Source organism: Canis aureus, chromosome 15, assembly GCF_053574225.1.
Source record: "Canis aureus isolate CA01 chromosome 15, VMU_Caureus_v.1.0, whole genome shotgun sequence".
In the NCBI taxonomy this organism is placed as follows: domain Eukaryota; kingdom Metazoa; phylum Chordata; class Mammalia; order Carnivora; family Canidae; genus Canis; species Canis aureus.
This window is the reverse complement of record NC_135625.1, coordinates 11923875-11947447: the sequence shown is the minus strand read 5'-3', so window position 1 is coordinate 11947447 and position 23573 is coordinate 11923875. Positions and strand designations below refer to the sequence as shown.

The following is a 23573-nucleotide window of genomic DNA, read 5'->3' as shown; positions in this document are numbered from 1 at the left end:
ACGTAGAAGTTTTGTATGTTTGAATTAAAGTACTTATTATTGCTAGACATCCTAGGTGATTTGCATTTAATACTCTATACCTCAATTTATTGATACTCTGGGTCATATTCTATTATACAGGCTCTTTAATTGTCATGCAATATGGCTGAATCAGTCAGATTGGGGAGGAAACCTGATGCTTCAATATATCCATTTCTTTAATCAGGGAGAAAAAATTGCATTTCCTGAATATTAAAAGTTATAAATATCATTAACTGATTATTTGCTATGTAATACATTACTTTAGGGGAAAAAAAACCCATAATGATTTCCTTGGTATCTAATTAATCCAGAGCGTTTCTCAGGTTAAAGACCTTACCACATAAGGGCATAGTGGATAGAGGTTATAAAGATAAATCAGCCACACTCCTCTTAGCACTGCTCCCTATAAATTTTTTGAGAGAAAATCAACGTTTGAATTTTCCTTCCAATGTTGCAGGGAGTGTTTAACTGAAGTTTAAAGGACTTCTTGGATTTTCATTGGGTTTCTTGAAACACCAAAATGCATGCTAGATTTTTGTATATTCATTTGTAGGGGTTTGAGATAGAAGGTTCAACACTTCTATCAGATTATCAAAAGGGCCCATGATACATAAAATTTTAGGAATTGCTGAAATAATATTTCTTTCTTTGTAGTTAAGTATAAAGTAAATTTACAAGTTACCTATTAGGATAATAACTTAAAAGTAAAATTAAGAGCAGAGACACAGTGTTATGGGATATTAGAATTTGAAAATAAAAAGTACCTATTTTAGTCTTTTTAGGCCTCTGTAACCACAGGATGGAGGCACAAATAGCAATTTCTGTTTCTGGATGGTGGGAATCCAAGACCAAGTCCCTGGCAGATTTAGTGTCCGGTGAGACACCACTCTATGGTTCATTGATAGCCATCTTCTTGCTGTGTCCTTACTGGGGGACAGAGAGTAAGAAAGCTCTCTGGAGTCTCCTATAATAAGGGTAATAATCCAGTTCATGAGGGATCCATCCTCATGCCCTGAGCATCTCCCAGAGGCCCCACTTCCAAACACCATCACACTGAGAGTTAGCTGGCAGTGTGTGAATTTGAGTGGGCACAGCATATGTAGTCCACTGAAGTACTTTATAAATATTTCCTATAGAAAGGATGCTGTGAACTCAAGGTTGGCTAATATTTGGAAGAGTAAAGTGGAAGGTAAGGCAGTCCAGGCCAAGAGAAGGGCTTGAGCACATAGGGGTATATTTTGGGGACAACAAATTATTTGTCCCTACTATTATGTATAAAGGGTGCAAAACAATATACATTTGGACAGGTAGTTTGGTGACTTTCATGAATTTAGTTATTTAAGCAATGGAGAGAAACTAAAAGTGTTTTAGAATAGGAATATTGCAATAAATCCCTTCTATGGGCCTTGTCTTGGCAATATTAAAAAGGGGAACTTTTGAACTGTAGAAAATAATTGGGATGTTATTGTAATGATTCAGATAAGGATTACTAAAAGTGGAAACTGTGGGAATAGAAAGTCTCAAATTATTATAGAAATTTCAAGAAAAGGAATTATCATTAGACTAGATAGGTAATTAAGGATATACTCATATTTTTTTTACAATGAACTAAAATAATGTTGCTAACTGACTTATGTCACAAAAAAAATCTATTTCTTTTTTGGTATTGTTATTGAGTATAAAGGAATAACTCAAGATATGGCACTAGTGGAGGTGTTAGTTGACTTAAAAAAAGAAGATTGAATTAAGCTGGTGTTGAACAAGAATAAATGCAAATACTATAAAATACATAAGACCCTTTTCTCTAGGCATTATATCTGGAAAAGGTGAAAGAGCTTAACATAATGTTTGCCTATTCCTATCTTCATAAGAAAGGTCAACATATAGAGAAACATTTAAAAGAGAAATTCAATAAAAATAAAATTTAAAAAATACACTGAATACCCAGAGCCCAAGAGACACTTATAAAATCTTGCCAGTGATAAGAAAATCAGACATAAGTATTTCATCAAAAATTAAGAGGAATTTAATGGATCCTCAGTTAATTTGAGATAATGTGTCTCATGTGCAAGCTACAAGACTTAAGTACCACTTCATAGTCTGAATGATCAGGGGTGATCACAGACAATCATGGATGATCATGAATGATTGAGAACTATCTGAAAGATGGATGACCACATGTGATCATGGACAATGATCCCTGAGAGCTTCTCAACTTCTAATAATATTGGATTTTAAAAACTGTAAAGAACAAACATGAATACATTGGGGATTTTATATATATATATAAAGGTGTTATAAAGGATAGGCCCATGGCTAATAATTCTGATAAACTTCAAATTAAAGATAAATTTTATATCAATTGTTAAATACTTAGAATTCTTTTTAAAAAAAACTATTTATCCATTTGAGAGGAAGAGAGAGAACAAGTGGTGGGGGGGGGGCGAGGGGGAGAGGGTGAGGGAGAAGACTGTGCTGAACAGGGAGCCCAATGTGGGGTTCGATCCCAGGACCCTAAGATCATGATCTGAGCTGAAGGCAGATGCTTAACCAACTGAGCCACCCAGTTGCCCCAGTACTTAGCGTTCTTATTATAGATGAGTAGGCAAAGACTGGGGATTAAGAAAGTCATTTTTTTCTTTTCTGTATAAAACTATTAATTCACATTCTTATTCAAGTATAATTAAATTGAACTATGATGACAATTCTTTTTTAATGATGACAATTCTTAATCTTTTAAGTGTGAGATGTAGCATCATAGAATAGAAAAAAACTGGGCACAGACATATAAAGAACTATGTTTATCTTTTTTATAGTCACTTAGCATGTAATGTTTGAGAGTATCAAATAGCTAACTGATGAAAAAAAATAACATTATCTACTCTTTCTACTTCACATTGGGTTTCTGTGAAGACAAAACTCAATCATGTAAAATCTATAATGTAAGATATATAATTTTAGATAGATTTAAAACTTAAATCGTCTTACACAATTTAATACTAAATTTGCCTTTGAAGAATTTTTCAAATTTAGGAAACCCTGGAAACATTATCCCAAAAAGGAATTCTGTACAAAATATTCTTGCTACCTTAGAAGAACCAAGAAATTTGCCCATAATTTTCTCACATGTTTTATATATATGCAAAACCAAAAAGAAGCAAACTCAAATTTTTAGAAGAACTGAGTATGAATGTCTATGTACGTCTCATTTGTAAAATATTTTTTAAATAAATTATTTTGGCTACATGTATATTCATGAGCAAGCCCTTTCTATGTTATCTTAAAGCAATATAGATTAGCTGGGTGTTTTTGAAAGTGGTAAATTGAACGACATATGGAAACTACAAAACTCATAATTTGTATGCAACATGAGTTTGTATCTTGCATTTTATTTGTACATTTTTGCAGAATCATTAGAAAATCTGCTCATCTGTATGTGACAGTTAAAAAATCAGCTCTTTACGTCTCTGTTTTTAAAAAGAGCTAGCATGTTTTCATGTGTCCATACAAAATTATATTTCAGCATCTACATGAAAGATTTCTCCTTTTCTTCAAAATATTTTAGATGATTGTGTCGGCAAGGATGCATTGCAGAGGTGTGCTGGCCCTTTAACACTCTGTTTCTGTTGTCATGGAAATAAGATTTTCAAGTAGGTTTATCTGCTGTGCTTTGCTTTTTATAGATTCTCTATCATTTTAAGTTGGTTTTGGACGAGAATTCTTATCCTTCAAGTAAAAATACCGATCTTTACCTTACCATCTTTCAATGTATTTCCCCATAGGATTTCTTAAGAACCCGGGAGTGGGGGTGTGTTAGATTTTCCAGGAGTGTGCATTATATATAGATGCTTAGCTCCTGGCCCTAACAACTAGGAGTTGTTTTTTTTTTTTTTTTTTAAAGAGAATTATAATGGAAAAAAAAAAGTAAAAAAAAAAAAAAAAAGCAGAATCCAACTTGAATTTCAACCTTTAAAATGTATTTTACTCTCATGTTAGTTGTACATGTATAATTTATATATGAAAAATTTTGAAACATGAACAGAATCATGTGATGACCCCATGGAGTTCATGCGAGCTCCTAACCCTGGCCTACATGTTTCTTCATGATTGGGCTGTCACTTACGTCCAGACTTCATTACTACAGAGATGTGTCTGGTTGAAGTATTGGTTCTGCTACTAACTAGCTGTGTGGCCTTGGCAAATTATTTCAGGAGTCTCTTTCTCAGCTTCCTTATCTGTAAAAGGAGAATAATAACAGAGTTATCGTGACAATAAAATGTTTTAATATAGGTAGAGTACTTAGAATAGTAATTTGAGCCAAAAAAGTGCTCAATTAATGTTTCTGCCATTATTATATCTGAAGATACATATATCTTCAGGTGGTATAAAGAATAAGCACATAGCTGATAATTTTTATAAACTTCCTGTTCCTTTTTCAAACATATCAACCCTTTTGCTGTCTTCAGGCTGGATTTTATCATTTTTATCATTTGCTAATCATTGACACCTGCTTTCTCTCCCTCTCTCTCATTAGCTTTACTTCCTTGCCACTCACAAGACTTGGAGATTATATCCATGCTTCACTACTAATTTGCTCTCTATTCTTCCACATATAAAAGGATTTAATACATATTTATTGAACTAATGAATAATGGAGAAAATTCATTTAAACTGGCCAGATGTTGCCCCATTTCCTAAATTACTAACTAGATATTTTTAAAGTAGAAATGATATCTGAATTTTCAAATGAGGCATTTTCCTATATTTTGGGGAATCTATCATGGGTTAGATTTATTGTTAATTATGAGAAAAATCTCTTGTGTACGCCAGAGTGACTTGTAGCTACTTGGCTTTTTAATATCCTTCACCAAATCTCACAAAGTTTTTGCCCCGTTGCCCTGGAGATGATTGTTGATTTCTTCTTTATGATTACTTTACATGTGTAAGAAGTTTCATCAAGATGGCTCTAACTTAAATGTCATTTCTCTTGTGCTTTCTCTTTTTTAGGAAGTGTAATTTTAAGTGACATTCTTAAAAGATGTTATGGTAGGGTACCATTAGTTAGGATCCTCTCTAGCCTCTTCAGATAAAGGTGTGAATCTTTGGGTGACAACAGACACATAAAGAAACTCTTTGGAGTTACACTAAGTGAACATGCTAAATGGGAATCAACGATAATTTATAGCATCAGACTATGAAGTGTTCACTAGGACATTGGTGTGCTAGCCTGGTCTGTTCAAGCCTGAAAAATGTTCAGATGGTACCTACTATTCTGGTGAAATATCTGTCTTCAAATCTTTCACCCATTTATTTATTTTTTGAGCCTCACATTTGTTTTATGAAGTTGAGAGAGTCCCTTCTCTATATATTCTGGATACAAGTTAATAATCAAGTAATGCAAGCCTTGCTCTCACTGTGTGACTTGCCTTTACTTCTACTTTTTTTTTTAAAGTGATGTTTTACTTATTTATTTATTTTTGGCAGATTATTTTTTTACTTAAAATTTTTTTATTTGAGTATAGTGAACGAATTTTTCATAACAGCGCCTTTCAAAAAGAGATGCTTTTCCTTTTGATGAAATCAAAACTGTTTGCTTCCAGTTTGTCATTGGAAACTGACATTTTCTTTATTCTTCGTGCAGTTTTTTTTGTTTACTTTAAAGTAGTAGGATATTTTCTCTTTTTTCCTTTTTTCTTTTTTTTTTAAAACCACGTCTAGAATATTAGTCATAATTAGGAATGCTGCTCTCTTACCCTGCCTAAAAAAGGATTCAACTATGTTTTCTTCCAGCAATTGTTTGATCTTATTTATTTGTCTTCTTCTGATTCCTTTGGAGCTTATTCTAGTATGTGATGTGAGCTGTGGGTTGAACTTCTTTTCAAAATGGTTATCTTGTGCCAATACCATCTCTCTCAAAGTCTGGCTTTTTAAGGAGTCTGTCACTTTTACTGTATGTTGAATAACCCAACCTGAAACATACTAGCAATATTAAGATAAAAGAATAGTGAAAAATGGTATCTCAAGTAGGGTTTCTTTTGATTTATTCCTAAAGACAGTCTTAGTACCATATATAGATTCACAATTTCCCTCTTAGAAACACTACATCCTTTACTCATAGAGTTTTCTTCATGGCCAGGTGGGAGTAATAGATTAAAGGTGAATGGGAATATAGTAACAAAGTTTAGGATTTGTACCTCTGTTTGGGATCAGCCTAAGTTTAGGATCTGTCTCTGTTTAGGATCAGTACCACTCCCTAGAGTAGATTGCTGCTTCTGTTGCAGGGAACTAGCATTTAAAGAAGTAGAGAGAAAGAAGCACTGCACTTCCTCATTTAGGGCAGTAGCATTTCATGTGAGCAAGTGTGATTTTTTTTCCTATTTTTATTTTTCCTGTGCAAATGGAAATATGAATTTTCACTTCTAGAGATAAAGAAAGCAGACCAGATTTCTTCTGGGGCACATTAGGTGAAGAGGGGACAGAAACAGTTCTGTTCTGGAAAGGTTGGGCCAGAGATGCTTACAGAATCCTCAGTGGATCTCTCTCAGTTGGATTTATGAGTCACTTTCAAGGCAGTTTTTCCTCAAGTGCTAAGGGAGACACATTTCACAGATCATGGTGGTTTGGGGACTTGGTTACAAATTGATGTTTGCCAGCAATCCATGGTACATTTCAAGTCCAAACAACTGTACAATCTGAAGTTTGGGTGATAACATGAGGCTTATTTTATTTTTTCTGTGGGAGAAATGGAATGATTTCAAATTGAAGGGTAAATTCTCATAAATGGGTTAAGAATTGTTTTCCTTTATTTCCTCTTAACTTTTTTTTCTTGAAAAACACAGAAAAAAACCCCCACAGAACTTAGGATTTAATCATGGTAAATCATTAGGAGGAGAGTGTGTTTGTGGTTTATCCAACACCAGTTCAATGGCTATTCGTTGCAAGGTGCCACGCTAGGTGCTTTGTGGAATCGAAGGCTCTAAGAACCTGGCTCTTGGTCTCAGAGTGCAGATAACCCTCTATTGAAGCATGGGTTTCATTTCCAAAAGCTTGTCCCATCACCATGTCTTGGTCACAGATTGAATAGCCACCCTTTCACTCTGTGTAATTGTCTAGCAAAGTACTTAAGTTGAAAATGCACAGTAGAGATTTCAGTGCTTGTCTTCTGGCCACGATGACAGACATAGATCCACAAGCTATATAATAAGTGCTAAAGAAAATACGCAGTAACGGAGGGCCATCTGGAACAGCAAGGGGCATCACTGATTCTTCCTTCCTCAAACAAGCTCCTCCTGACCCATCTCATTTGATAGCCAGGCCCTCTGTGCACCGGGGCTGAAAACTTCAGCGTCCTTTGTCCCTCGTCGTCCTCCCACGCTTCCCAAACAAGCACCTAGAACAGTCCGCCAGTATTACCTTCAGACTATTTCCAGACTTTGACCATGTGTCACTGTCCCCTCAGGATCTCCTGGTCCCGTCCATCCTCCTCTCCCCCCGGGGGGGCTCAGTACTGCCTGGTACGTTTCCCTGCTCTGCTCTTGCTGCTGTAGTCTCTTCTCCACACGAGAGCCTGGCGCATGAGTTTCCTAAGGCTGCAGGAATGAATGACCACACACTGGTGGCTTAAGACAACACCAGTTCATCATCGCACACTGCTGGTGGTCAGAAGTCTGACATGGGTTTCAGCAGGCTAGACTCAGGGTGTCAGCTGGGTGGTTCCTTCTGGGGGCTTTAAGGAGAGAGTCTGGTCCTTGGCTTTGTCTCGTTTCTAGAGGTTACCTGTCTTTCGCGGCTTTGTGGCCCTTTTCATTTTAAAAGCCAGTGGGATAACAGTCTGTTTCTCTGTCTTCTCTCCTCCCTCAGTCTCTGTCTCTTTCTCTCTCTTACCTCTGCTTCTGTTGTCACACCTTCTCTGACTCTGACCTCCCCGCCTTCCTCTTATAGAGCCCTGGTGAGTTTTACACTGGACTCACCCAGGTGTTCCAGAATAACCTCTCCACCTCAAGATCCTCAACTTAATCACATCTGCAAATCCCTTTTGTTATATGAAGTAATATACTCTTCTTACCACACCTGGGGATCCTATTTAAAGTAAAGAAGATCATATCACTCCTCTATTTAAAATCCTCTATAGTAGCTCTAAACTCATTCTTAATAAAAGTCGAAATTCTTAGATGACCTGCAGAGCCTTGCCCCATGGTCTTTCTGATGTCATAGCTTATTATCCCTTTTATTCACTAGGCTTAAGCTATGCCATCTTCCGTGCTGTTCTTTGGGGCATGTTCAAGCACACTCTTGCCGTAAGATCTTTGCATTTTCTTTTTTCTCTGCCTAAAATCCTCCCAGATGTCAACATCCATATCTCTCCATTTGTTTCAAGTCTTCATTTAAACTCATTTTCTCAGTATTGCATCCCTCGGCCAGCCTATCTAAGGATTCAGCACATTCCCGTAGCTATGTCATATTATTATCTTCTGCTTTTTCTGTATTTATCTCCTTCAACCTTACTACCCCATCCCCTAATATGGTTTATGTACTAATTTTTTGTTTGTTTGTTTGTCTCTCGACCTCTATACCAAGGGGGGTAGAGACTTTGTCTTTCTGTGTTGACTCTTCGGTCCTCATTGCCTAAAAAGAATTCCTGCCCTGTAGTCAACCTCAATAGATCTTAGTTGAAGGAAAGAACAAAGTGAAGGAATGGGTGGTGGGAGCAGAAGAAAGTGGAACTGAGGTGGGAAGAAATGGGCTTGGTTGTCTGTAGAGACATGAACTCCAGGTTGAGAGAAGGCTGTGTGTGAGTAGGGGTGCAGAGGGCAGGCAGGGCTCACAGGACACCAGTAAAGCTGGTGTGATGAAGCATAACGTGGTGGTCCCCCTTTGAAACACCAAGCGACTGCTGGGAAGTGACTGCCCAGCTAGGGACCAGATTTCCCAGCCCTGTAATAGATATAGCATGGGACAGAGTCCTAGCCAGTGGAGTGTCGCTGGAATCAGGGGTGTGCCTTCCAAGACAGACCCATAAGAGCACCGCACATTCTGCACCTTAATGGTTTTTTCCCTTGCTGGCTTTTTGGATAGAAGATAGCTCCCAGGGAAACAATAGAGGCCCCGTGCAAAGATGGCAGAGCTAATGTCAACCTGCATCTCTGAATAAGTAGGTGTGTGGGAGGATGGTTCAGCCAAAAGTTTCACCTCGCTGGTTTTTTTAACACAAACAAGATATAATCTTCTGCTGTGTGTTTGAGTCGTTTTGCATTTTTACATTCAGGGATCTATTTGTTATACCAATGAGCTTACCCTACATCATAAAATACCGTATTATGGTAGGAAGGGAATGGTATTCTAGTGGTAAGTAAATTTGGAGAGTTAGTTGTAACCAAGTAATTTTGGAAAGTTAATAGTAGAATTAAAATAATTTCTATACAAAACCAGTAACTGTAGATAAATAAGAAATCATGGATAATCAGATGGAAGAGAAATGAATTCATAATCCTACCATGCATGTTTCTGTTAATACCCTGCATATCTATGTATCTTTATTCTCTTTGTTGTGAGAATAGGATTAAACAGCAACTATAATCCATAACATTTTTATAAATAATCAACACTATCCTACTTGGTAAATGTCTATAGCCTCTATTTTTTAGACACACTTAAGTATGATTCATTTATACGCCTAGATGTCCTTGTGTGTGTTTATGTGGGCATGCTAAAAGGAGTATACATAGCAGGAGTTAACATCAGTCTTCTTGGAAGTATGGTGGAGATTGGTAATGGAGAAGGACATTGAAGACTATTTTAAATGTATTTTTGAATAGCGTATTGCTTTCAGAAGCAATACCAAGATACATGCCCAGGTTTTCAGATTCATTAGGTATAGAGTGAGTTCTGGGATCTGTATTTTCTTAAAGGCTTCTTGGGGAATTGAAATCTAAATCCAGGTTTAGAAGATGATCTCTGGGGCGACTGGGTGGCTCAGTCAGTTAAGCATCTGCCTTTGATTCAGGTTATGATCCTGGAGTCCTGGGTTGAGCCCCATGTTGGGATTGAGGCCCAGCCCCATGGTGTCTGGCTCTCTGCTCAATGGGAAGTCTGCTTCTCCCTCTGCCCCTCCCTCTGCTCCTTTTCTCTCGCTCACTCTCCCTCTTAAATTAATAAAATCTTAAAGAAAAAAAAAAAGATGATCTTTGGTTCCCCAAGATTCTATATTCTTGCAGGGAAAAAGCTATGTTCAAGAACTGAATTTAATAAAAGTAAATACATTTCCATCATGTGATCCAATTCATGTTTTCTAATCACTTAAATGGTTCCCTTCAATGATATTTTCCTGTGCTGTTTATGTGCTCAAGTGTCCTGAAGGAGGGCAGCCCCAGGGGTGCAGCGGTTTAACGCTGCCTGCAGCTCAGGGTGTGATACTGGAGACCTGGGATCGAGTCCCATGTCAGGTTCCCTGCATGGAGCCTGCTTCTCCCTCTGCCTGTGTCTCTGCCTCTCTCTCTCTCTCTCTCTCTCGGATAAATAAATAAAATCTCAAAAAAAAAAAAAAATGTCCTGAAGGAGAAACACAAACAGCAGCGGTTTTTCAGGGTAAAGGGGTCTGGGAGATGGAGTCCTAGCAGGCAGTCCTGACCTCCCTGGGAGGTGGAAATCTCTAACAAGCACCCAAGAAAATAAGCTGTAGTTTTACAGCAGCATCTTCTGTGCCAGCGTGGGAGCACATGATGGGGTCCAATGGTGAGGGCAGGTGCAGGGGTGAGACGGATGGCCGAGAAGGGAGGGAAGAAGAGAGCTGTGTCATAAGCTCTAGGACAGAGGAGAGAGCAGGTGCCACGCAGCCCAGTCAGCCCAGTCGTGGGGCTCCTGACCCAGTTTGCATATTCAAGGATGAAAAGCATTAAAATGACAGGTAGTCAACCAAATGTTCTGCTTCTCTCTCTTTGAGGGAGATCTATGCAGCAAAGCATTCATGAGGGCTTCAAGGGAATGGGGAAGGGGTGTACTTTGGCTTGCTCATAGTAGTGGGGTAATAATTCTAGTATTTACACAATCATGTTTATTATCTGTGCTGTCTCGGCATTTGTCGGTGTAAACTTATAAACAGTGGCGGTGGTGGTGGTGGTGGTGGTGTTGCTGTAAATTCTTGTTAAGGCAAAAGCACACGGATGAGAGGCTGCTGAGAGTTTAATCCATCCATCCTGGATTAGAGGCATAATGGAGACATTGTGTCCGGACACCAGCCATGTGAGTTGACCGTGCACATTCAAGACACAAGGAGTCTAGAAGGGAAAACAGCCTGCGAGGGTCAGCGAGGCCGCCCCGGGAATGTCCACCCCCCTGCGGCCTGGAGTCCGAGGCCTGAGAATTCTGCACCCTTTCTCACTCTTTAAAGACTTGGTAACCACCCAAGCAAACAAACAGGCCAAGAATAAAACAAACTAAAAAAAGCAGTTGAACAATTGTAAGCGATGGTGGAATCTTTTGTCCTTTTGCTGAAATGTAATACTTCCCCTGCCCCACGCTGGGCGGGGAGCCAGAACCCAGGCGCGGGGACATTCTCTAGCGGATTTCGCCTTGCCCTGTGAAAGCTAGGCCATCATTTTCAGATTAAAGCCCTGACAAATAAATATTTGAGTAAATCTCAACACGTCTCTCGGTTGGGTAAGTCAACAACCAGCTTGACAGGGCGAAGTGTCGGCGTTCCCTCTGAAGTTGCAGTGGGTGTCCCCTCTCTCGTAGACCTAGGAGGGGAGCTACACAGGGACCAGTGGAATTGGCTTTTTCCACAACATACTAGCTCAGAAACTTGGCACTGCAGCATATTCTGGAAGGACCTGGCTGACTTCTACCCCAGTTTCTTTATTTATGATTCAAGAAATGGTGGCCTAAATACCACTGGCCCAAGTAAGTGTTTAGGAAGGCCGATTTTCTCCTTGCTCAGACCTGGCAACTGTTTGCTGGTTTTATGTACGGGTATTGCTGACTTGAGGTACCCACTAGTGACCGAAAATAATTTGAGGCTGGTGGTTAGAGAGAAAAGTTCAGATGGGCACAGTGAATCACAGTTTCTTCTGTGACTCACTCAACTCTCAGGGCATGCTGTGTAAATTCTCTGTCCCTTAATTTCCTTATTTGTTAAATGGGAAATAATACATCTTAATTTCTTTACTGGGAACCACGTGAAGCCAAATTAGACTTGCCTAAAAATACATGTTTGCATGTTCATACCTTGCTTTATTCCAAAAGAGAGATCTGTTGGCTAAGAAGATGTAAGCATGAAGGACTGAGGATTGCTTTATGAGCTGGATTAAGGAGGTGGTAAATACCCTTGAAAATAAAACAAAACTGGGGTGCCTGGGCGGCTCAGTTGGTTAAGCGTCTGCCTTTGGGTTAGGATCCCAGGGTCCTGGGATCGAGCCCCACATCAGGGTCCCTACTCAGCGGGGAGTCTGCTTCTCCTGCTCCCTCTACCCCTTCCCCATCATTCATGCTCTCTCTCTCTCTCTCAAATAAAGAAATAAAATCTTAAAAAAAAAAAAAAAGAATGAAACCGACAAACCAGTATTTCTCTTTCATGCTGCACATATGCAGAAAGCAAAACGGTGCCAAAACACCAGGGTAGAGAAGCTAAGCCACGTACAAGAAACTAGAGCGGTATGCCGTCCATGCGGGGCTCTCAGGAAGCACGTGTCTAATTTTGGTCTTGACTCCACGATGGAACATTACACCAGGCTGTGTCTACTCTCGCCTTGCTTACTTCAGTGCTAGATTTACTGCTTAGTTGTCTCTCTGCTGCTGAGAATGTGTAACTTCATGCGTTGGTAAAAATTTCAGAGTCCGCTGCTAATGCTGCCCCTTCCTGGATCTTGCCCCAAGTGAGCTTCTCTACTCTAACCTCTCTTCTGCCTTTTATGTTTCTTTTGGATACTGGTCTGCTGGTGCTTCATGACAGTATGAGGACTTGCACTATGCATGTCCTACTGAAGTAGATTTTTGAGGTAACAATAGGTTTCTTAGAAACGTTTTTCTTTCTTTTTTTATATTTTTGTCCTTTGCAGTCCCCAGTCAAGTGCCTTGAACTGGGTATTTTATTAATACTGATTGAAATAATTTCTTATCCATTTGAATGATTTTTTCCCCAATGGCCCATGAGTATTCCTGTGATCCCACTGTGGTACGGTTCTTGGGAGGAGGGGCTGGTGGGAAGGCTCTTAACATGCTGTCTTGTTTCGCTTTGTATAATTTTTGCTACTGATTCCGAGTCTTTTTCACTGGCTGATATTCTTGCTCATTTTGTCTTGTCTTTAATTTCCTCCCTAGAGGTCTTTATCTATTCTAATCACTTTAACCAGAATTTCTCACTGATGATATTTTTGCCTTTTTGTTAAAAGCCTATTCTGAGAAGGCGTATTATTGTGGTCCATCCAGTTCCTCCTATCTTCTGGGAACAGAACTTTTTCATATTTGGGGGACAGTGATTCTCCCAGTTGGAAAGACCCTTTATTCTGGTAGTGCATTGAGGTAAGAACGCTGAGACTAGGTGTTTTGTCAACCATGTCCCCTGCTTGGGGGAAGGTCTGCAATAAAGACAATGGTGTCACGTGCAGAAATAGTAGAGGCCAGAAACCCTCTTTCTCATACTTTTGGGTACACACAGGCATCCTTGTAATCCGACCACTCCTTTGTTGTGACCTGCCCAGTTTGTATGTAGGTGGATGCATGAAACTTGCCCTTGGTTTAAGCTTATTGGAGTTGGGTTTCTATCTCTTGTACTAAACAAGCCTTGAATAATCTACCAGATAAATATTTATACTTTGATAAATAGAAAAGCTCGTTTGGTTCTTGGAGATTGAAAAATATGGATCAAAATATAAAATCATCTAGTTTCTGTCACATATGGAGAAATTTTGTAGAAAGATAGAATAATACCCAAGTTAACGTTTCCTTTCAATGTATTGTTCCAGCTATGGTTTTTTTTTTTTTTTTTTTTTTTTCCTGCTAGATCCTAAACAGGCTTTAAGTTCTTAGAAGTTCAGATATGCTTTATTAATTTCTGTTTTGTTAGTACCTGGCACAATTTCTGACACATAATAAGAACCATGCTAGTAATTTTCAGTTGAAATAATATGTTGATATTATTAATTATAATATAATGATAATTGTCCTCACCAAAATCCCTGGGATAGCCAGGATATTTTTTTGGAAATCCATTATGTAGTACAACATTCCATTTTGTTTTATACTCCTTGTATTTATAAAGAAAAAAATAATACTAAGCTTCTGCTTATTTGGGGTTAAGGTTTAAATTCCAAATACTTGGGAAAGTTCAAGATTAAAAAATATTTTAGAGTCAGTCAGCTGAAGAATAATAGTTTTTCATTTGTTTTTTTGCTTGATATTTAATAAGTTGCTGAATTCCTTGAGAAAAAGATGACGGCCAGAATTTTAAGAAACAAATGCAAAAAGGAAACAGGGAATTGACAATAATAGGGAATCCCAGGGGATGCTGATATAGACAAATCTGTCTCATATCAGTGAAATACTTTGATGTTGAGGAGTCACTTAGAATTAAGGTGGTAGGGATCCCTGGGTGGATCAGCGGTTTAGTGCCTGCCTTTAGCCCAGAGCATGATCCTGGAGTCCCAGGATCAAGTCCCACATCGGGCTTTCTGCATGGAACCTGTTTCTCCCTCTGCCTGTGTCTCTGCCTCTGTCTCTCTCTCTCTGTCTCTCATGAATAAATAAATAAAATATTTACAAAAAAAAAAAAAAAGAAGTAAGGTGGTAGACTGTCCTTTAAATTCAGAAGTGAGAAGTTTCATTATGATTTTTGAGAATAGTATTAGGAGAATGAAGTGAATGGAAGCTTCTAGGGGGTGGAGAGGAGTGTGGGAAGCCTGTCAATTAATCTTATTAAGGCATGGATCTTCCTTGCAAAACAGAGAGAGAGAGGATGTTATGTTCCTGACATGGCACTATCAACAGAATATTTTTAATTTCATGTTGAGGAATTTGTATTTGATTCACTTGGTCTGTTCAAAATAAATTACTCTCAATAGTCAGTCATAAAGTAATTTAGACTCTGTGAGTGTAAGCCTAGTGCTTTGAGCTTTTGTAAAAAAAGGAAGAAAGTGTCATCAGAGGTAATGTTACAATAAACAGAGCAGCCATTCAAAGGCACCCCTAATTTTGACTAATAATCTTTTTCTTGTTCTTTCTTGGTGTTTTCGGTCTTAACTATGTAATCTATTAGATTCAAATATCATTTTGTTTCTATCCAGCGAGTTTAATTTATCAAGAATGTAGCTCTATAGGGATTCGCAGTAATTAAATAAAGGGCATTTTTTTTCAACCACTCAGTGTGTTTTGATAAAACTCCAGCTTTAATTACTCGTTGACAATAAAAGGACAAGTTGAAATAGATTCTATATGGTTTTCAATAAAAAAAAAAAAACCTTTTGTATAAGTTTGTTTTTTTTTTTTAAATAGATAAATAAATGAGAAAAGTGAATCAAAAAGGCTCAGCAATTTGGATTTCTTTTCCAGTTCAGGGGATGAGTAAAAGTTAGCAAACTAAATATAAAATTATTCAGCCCACTTTTTCTCTTGGTCTGGTTAGCCTAGGACTTACGTGAAGGTACAGACAAAAATAAATCAGGAAATATAATTCAATGGAATCAATGGAGAAATAAATCAGAAATAGTAGAAACTTCCAGGGTGCCTGAGTGGTGCAGTTGGTTGAGCGTCTGACTCTTGGTTTTGGCTCAGGTCATGACCTCAGGGTGGTAAGATCGAGCCCCACGTTGGGTCTATGCCGAGCACAGAATCTGCTTCAGATTCTTTCTCTCCCTCTCCTCCTCTCCTCCTCTAAAATAAAAAAATAAATAAACCTTTAAAAAAGAAGAAATAATGGAAACTTCCTATAAAGCTGAACAAATAGAATAAAGAAAATGAACAAGCCCAAGATGGTGGCGTGCATGGATTTAAAATGTACTAAGAGCCCTCCGTTCTATGTATGCACCAGCTCTTCAGCACAGAAGAAGGGTTTGGACTCTGCCAGACAGACTGGCTGCTTGGAATCTCAACTCTGCCCTTCGTTAGCGGTGTGATCCTGGTAAAATTTGTGACTCCATTTCAACATCCACAAAATGGAAATAGTGATAGTAACTACCTCCTACAGTTATGAAGAGTCAATGTAACAATATATGTCATGTTCTTAGAACAGCGCCTGGTACATCCAAAGGGCTTATGTGCCCATTAGCTCTCACCATTGTTGTGTATACGAAGAGCTGCTTAGCTGTAAGATGTTGATGAATGTCACAAATAGCATCTGTGTGTTTGTGTGTCTGTAATTGATGTGATATAATAGCCATACCTCTTCTCACTCTCGTTCTGTCTCTCTCTCTCTTTCTCATCTTTCTCTCCATTCCTCAAACCAGTGGCTGTCTATATGTGCGTCCAGAGAATAGATATTCACTTGACGCAAGGCCAACCACCACTGAGTCTGACCGCCACTGCTCAGTCCATGCCAATTACAAGAAGCCAATAATTTGGTATCCAGTGTTTATTTATTTATTTATTTATTTGAGATATAATATATTTATTTTTTTATAAATTTAATTTTTATTGGTGTTCAATTTGCCAACATATAGAATAACACCCAGTGCTCATCCTGTCAAGTGCCCACCCCAGTGCCCATCACTCAGTCACCCCCCAGTGTTTAAGTGAATAGGTTTTAAACAAAACAGTTGAAGGGACCATCCCAGTTCAGTCCAATCTAAACTTATCTTGTCCTTGGTATCTGCATCTAGTTTTAGAGTAGCTTCTCACATCCTTCAGGAATAACGGCTATATTCTTATTTTACGGTTATCATAAAGGGCCCACCTTGGTCATTTTTCTAAAAGAAGGTTTTGGGAGTCTCCACATGCAAAAACTGAAAACTGTTAAAATCCCTCAACTAGTAGCACTCCAGTTGAAACACCTCTCCACTTGGCATCCACTATACCATTGACTTTGTTGTTTCATTAATTTGCTTTAATGTTGTCTGTTACAAGTTTCTCCAACACAGTTTCTTTAACAAATGCTTGTTTTTACTGGAGTGAAGTTATATTTTCTAGCATGGATTCTGCTCTAAAGGGACATTATTCAATGATCTTTCAACTTAAAGCTTTTCTCCCTCTGGATATGGTTACGCTTTGTCACTGAGATACATCAGATCCATTTCCAGCTTATTTTGGTTGTATAAGAAGTTTTAATATTCTTTACAATTTTTAAAGTCTTAAAGAATGTTTTTAATGCTGGCACTAAACTAGAAATATTACTTTTCAGCCTTCCTACATATACAAACTGTGTATTGCATCATTAAAATATAAAGTTTGATACATTGGAAATTTACCTTGCAAATACTGACTACACAAGAACAGTTTAAAGTACGTTATTAGGGGTGACGGGCACTGAGGGGGGCACTTGACGGGATGAGCACTGGGTGTTAGTCTGTATGTTGGCAAATTGAACACCAATAAAAAATAAATTTATTATTAAAAAAATAAAGTACATTATTAGAATTCCTAACAAATATTGATAATTCATATACTGCAATAATCACTATATTTGTTATTGCTTTTAGCTTAGTGACTTTTAAGGAATCAACATACATATGTGTGTGTGTGTGTGTGTGTGTGTGTGTTTGCCTCTAACACCATCCACAGATTGGGATTTAGATGTAACTGGGCCATAAAACTCCAAGTTTCAGTAATAATTAAGCTGATTTTATTAACTCTAATTAAAAGTTCAACGTGAGAGCCTTAAAGAGCCTTTATAATATGAGAAGTTCCCTCATGAACATAGTTTATTTTGTTAGTCAACAGCAGAACCACCCTGCAAAGAATAACCATTGTCTTAAAACAACATGGCAAGATTGTCACCTGCTTAATTTTTTTGTACTTCGGCATCTCTTAAAAGATTTAACATGAAATCATGGAAGCTTCCAAAATTCTTACATATGACCTATTGAGATGATGCCCATCCCTAAGCTTTGGACACAGTTTATAATATAAAAAGCTCACACGCTATCAACTATTTCAAAACAATTTATTAGCAGGCAGTACGTATTATGCGTCCTACCATGCCTAATAACAGAAGACAATCCTGCTTTATGATGAGGTTGGTTGGCATGGGCAGGTATAGAGCTGAACCGGAAATTGCTAAACCAGATCAATCCACCAGGCCATCCCATCGACTATACTGACCCTTGAGAAAATCAATGCATACTGTTTAGGGTGAAAAAAATCCTATTTATAGATACATAGGCTAACATTTTCACAGAGCGATTACCTTATGGCTCAAGACAATATAGAGTTAATTTAAAACCTTGCCTTTCATGACCTCAGGCCTTTCTCTTATCTTCTCCTAAGCAGTTTACGGGAGAGTAAATCATTTGAACTGATGTCACGCTTGAGGTTGGAGAAAGAAGGAAACTAATATTTGCTGAGTGCCAGTCATGGCTGGGCCAAAATCTGTGCTGAATGCACTTGATCCCACAAAATCCCTGATGAAAAGCCTGTCTTTCTCTTAGTTTACAGATGAGAAACAGAACCATAGAGAGGTCCTGGAGGATGTATGGGGCTGGCAGGGCTGCCATTTGACACTGACCTCCAAACCCGAGCTCCTTCCAGTGGAGCAAGCTGACCTCACCAAGCCTGGAGAGGGGCCGAAAGGCTTCTACGTGAGGAAAAATAATCCAGCTATTTGTTCCCTTAAGCCTGTTGAATAAATAGCTAATTGGTTTGTGTCCTTTCTAGCTGACTTCACAGAAGCAGTTCAGTGTTCTAATTAAGAGCACAGGCTTAAGAACCAGGCCGCCTGGTTTCTAATCCCAGCTTTTTCATTTCCTGGCTGTTCCCTGGAGCAAGTTACTTGTTCTTTCTCTCCCTCTGTTTCCACATCTGTAAAATGGGGGAATAAGAATAGTGTGTGCCTCATGAAGTTATTTTGAAGATTATTCCGGAAAAGTGTGGACCAAAATGTAAAACCATGATGGGCGTAGAGTGAACCCTGACTGAATGTTTTGTGTTGTTGCTTTGGATTGTGTGAGGCAGACCAACGTGCTACTGTCAATTTCCCTTATGGGAACTACAGTGGACAGTGTTTTCTATACGGCATGATTCACTCCTTCCCTTTTAATGATAACAGTGGTTATAATTTCATCATTTTCATATAGCATTTTAGATTTTTCAAAGAACTTTTTTCATTCACTTTCATCTGGAGCCCTATTTCCCTCATCTGCCAAATGGCTCTAATTAATGAAGCCTATGATGTTGATGGTGAAATGGGATGATGTGTCCAAGGTGGTGTATTCGAGACACTCAGCACAGTATCTGGCACTTGCTGCATCGCCTTGCAAAGTCAGCAAGGCAAGTATTAATAAATTCACTTGGTATCTGAGGAAATGGAGAAAGAACATCCTTGCTTAAGATCATAAAATGGGTTAGTGGTACCTCTTAGCACATAGCAGAGTCCCTAACAGAATGCTTGTCAATAAAGAAGCAAATCGCCACCGTTAGAACTCATTGTCTAATGTCGAGAGGTCTTCCCATTTTATTGTAGCACCTGATTGACATCTGAGAATATGGTGGTTGTAACATGAGTTCATTAAGAGGGGACACAGTAAACTCTGTTTTTGGAGACATGAGAAATTTTTCATTGTTGACTAAACAGTTGTTTAGACTTCACTGTACACATTGTACATTTTGAATTCCCTCTTCCCTAGACCATCCAGGGAAGGCTGGTTATTACCTCCTGCTTCTAACCTCAGTTTTGTTATGATTTTGATTTATATATGTCAATATTTGCCTCTTTTAGTGAATATAATCAAAAGTCAACATAATGTTGAAACCAATTTATTAACAACCCAGAAATGCTGAATGGCCAACCTAAAAGGAATGTTTATATCTTATATATATCTTATATTGGAAGGTGTGATAGTTTTGGAGTCAAACGACTTGTGTCTCAGTCTTGACTGAAATTGTCTCAGTCTTGACTGGGTTCTCAGTCAACCCAGAAATGCTGAATGGCCAACCTAAAAGGAATGTTTATATCTTATATATATCTTATATTGGAAGGTGTGATAGTTTGGAGTCAAACGACTTGTGTCTCCTGTCTAGTTCAGGACGCCACACACACACACACACACACACAAAGAGAATCAGTTTGTTTGTTAGGTGATATTTTAGGGTGTTCTACGTCTTAGGATACAGATTAATGGCAAATGGTTTTTGAGATTGAATGCAACATGCTTCTTTAAAAACTGCAACTTTGGTTTCAATTTGTCCTAAAAATATCCTAGTTTGGAATGTTACCTTGTAGCACATCAAAACAGTTGCAAAAGACCCGATTTGGACAGAAAACATAATATTTATGGCCACTGCTGATTGCTTGAAGCCTTTCTTTGATTAATTGTCTTCTTGCCTAGGTAATAAATAACAAAATTCTGTTGATGACCACTTGATACTAGAGATTTTTAGATATACATTTACTATTATGGCTGTGGATAATGTCCCGGGGCCTCGTATATTGATAATCCAAGCTAAAAGAGCCCCTTGAGGCATTGTTTAGTGTATTACTGTGATTTATTTTCATCATTGCATATATCAGAACCTAATATTATCTCAAAAAAATTTATTTTTTTAGTTAGCCTCTTAATTACCTCCTCATAGATACCATGAGAGCAGGGACCTAGTACATGTTTCTATTGAATCTGCCACAGAAGTTAGATTTGTGTCTGGAAGAAGGTAAGCACTTAATATATGGTTGGGGAATTAATGAATGAAAGAATATCCCTGGGAAAGATTTCTCTGGAAATCTTTCTCTCTCTTTCTTTTTTTTTTTTTTTTACTGAAAAATGTTAATTGAGTTTCAGAGATACAGCGTAGTGATTCCATAGGACTGTGTGTGATGTTATGCTCACCACAAGCATAGCTACCGTCTGTCACCATATAACACTATTACAGTATCGTTGACTGTATTCCGTATGGTGTACCTTTCATCCCCGTGACTTATTCATTCCATAATGAAAGCCTGTATCTCCCACTCCCTTTCACTCATTTTGCCCAAGCCCCCATACCTCTCTTCTGGCAACCATCAGTTTATTCTACTTATGGGTCTGATACTGTTTGGTTGGTTAGTTTTATTTTTTAGATTCCACATATAAGTGAAATCATGCTATTTGCCTTTGTCTATCTGATTTAGCATGATACCCTCTAGGTCCATCTATGTTGTCATAAATGGCAAGATCTCATTTTTTTTTATGGCTGGGTAGTAATCCAGTGTGTGTGTGTGTGTGTGTGTGTGTGTGTGTATCAAATCTTTATCCATTCACCTATGGATGGACACTTGGGTTGCTTCCATATCTTGGTTACAGCAAATAATGCTGCAATAAACATATATGTACATGTATCTTTTCAAATTAGCTTTTTGGTTTTCTTTGGGTAAATACCTTATACTGGAATTACTGGATCATATGATATTTCTAGGATGTCTTCTATCTATTGGCATCTTCTATACTGGCATCCTGCTTATTTAGCTGTAAATATTAAGTTTGTTAAATAAAAGCAACTTTATTTTTTTGATATTTTTTTAAAGATTTTATTTATTTATTCATGAGAGACACAGAGAGAGAGAGAGAGAGAGAGAGAGAGAGAGAGAGGTGCAAAGACACAGGCAGAGGGAGAAGCAGGCTCCATGCAGAAAGCCTGATGTGGGACTCGATCCCGGGTCTCCAGGATCACACCCTGGGCTGAAGGCAGGCGCTAAACCACTGAGCCACCTGGGCTGCTCCCAATAAAGGCAACTTTAATATATATTCCTATATCGCTTATTTGCAGGAATTCATTAGTGTTTCTCGTTTACTTTTCTTTACCAAGCCACGTAATGTAATGATGTTTTGAGAGATTTTATATTCAAATTCTGTTTTGTCATAGCTGTGGAACTTGTGCAAATTATTTGCTTTTCCATATCTTAGTGTTATGACCTGTAAAATGGGAATACTACTGATTCTCATTATTCTTATATTCTAAAAAACCAGTAAGATAAAAAAAAAATGTGCCTAGCATACAGTGAGTGCCACATAAATGCTTGCTAAATATTATTGAATAAAAAGAGTTAAATTTGTTCCCAGGAAAGCTCAGCCCTTCAAACTAGGTCTGTCCTCCATCTCACTTTGTGAATAGTGAAGGAGAAACAGTGCAGCACTCAACAGGCAGAGGAAATGTCATCCATATTGAACTATTAAAAATGAAAAAGGGTCTGATACTGGCAAATATGAGCTGTAGACAAATATGAGCTGTAGACAAATGATATGGAAATTCAGGCAGTGGGATGGAGGGAGGAAATAAATCAGTTCTTCCAGAATATTTGGAATATAAATCCTAAAAACAGTTTGCATTTTGTCTAGGACAACTGCAGTGGGATGTTGACTGGAGATGTGGACATACCAAAAACCATAAGTAACAGTTGCAGCTCCATAGATTGTATGATTGCCACACGATTGACTGCAGCCAAGTGGTATTGTCCAGGGCTCATTTGGACCTAATAGTCATGCACATGGACTAAAGGAACTTTCAGGATGTGAATTGCTTGTGTTGTTTGAAAGCCTCAGTGTGTCAGTTTAACCAGAGCCATGGTATTGATCCAAATAGACCATGTGCCATTGCCAATAAAACTTTCTTGGGACATTTTCTGGCTGTTTCTGGTACATGCAGGATGTGGGCATATTCTTATTCTTTTAAATTGATAGAGAGTACGTCACAATCAGCAATCTCTTGCTCAAGGTTAACAAACCCCAAACCATCTGCAGATATCCAGCACACACAAAAGGAGTAATGTATAAAATCACACATTTCTCTTAGAAGAAGGGACGGAAGTGGATGTCATGTCGATGGCTCTTTGGGAGAAGCCTATGACTTCCTGCTTTTGAGTTATTAGTTCAGGTATATTGGTAGAGGGCATGCTGAGAATGAGAGAAGTTGTCAATCTATGAGCAGTTTCCTTTTATGAGATAAGAATTTTTAGGTTACCTAAAATGATCTCTGGAAATGTAAGAGTAGACTTTTCATATATTTTTTTCATCCATAAAAGGACTTGCAATCTAATGTGTAAGCAGAAAGACCAAGATGCTTATTATAAAGCTGAGAAGACTTGAATCTTATTTTTCCTCATCATTGCTCTGTGCACCATGTTGTGTAATCAGCTTTTTCAGAGGATTTTTCCTATCATCTGTGTCTGCCGGAACAGTCAAAGCAAGATTTAAAATCAGTATTTAAAACTCAGAACTTATGGCAAGCTGCAGCTTTGCAGACATTGTGTTTGCCTCCCTTCCCTTCTTGCTGTCTCTCACTCTCCATTCTCATTTATTGGTTTTTATAAGCTTGTCATTTGCAATATCCAATGTAACAAGTAAGTTCAGCTTAACTGAGGTTGCTAGGTTGTTAAACTTTGGTTCAGATAACCGGAGAAAAAAATAACTCCTCCTTCAGCTAAGGTATAACACATCCATTGTCCT

General features: G+C 38.1%; 1 protein-coding gene across 1 annotated transcript in view; it reads left to right on the top strand.

The window, feature by feature from the left end:
• The window catches only part of GPM6A (glycoprotein M6A), a 331217-nt gene that overhangs the window by 149933 nt on the left and 157711 nt on the right, over window positions 1-23573 (top strand). The gene's annotated exons all lie outside the window — the stretch shown is intronic.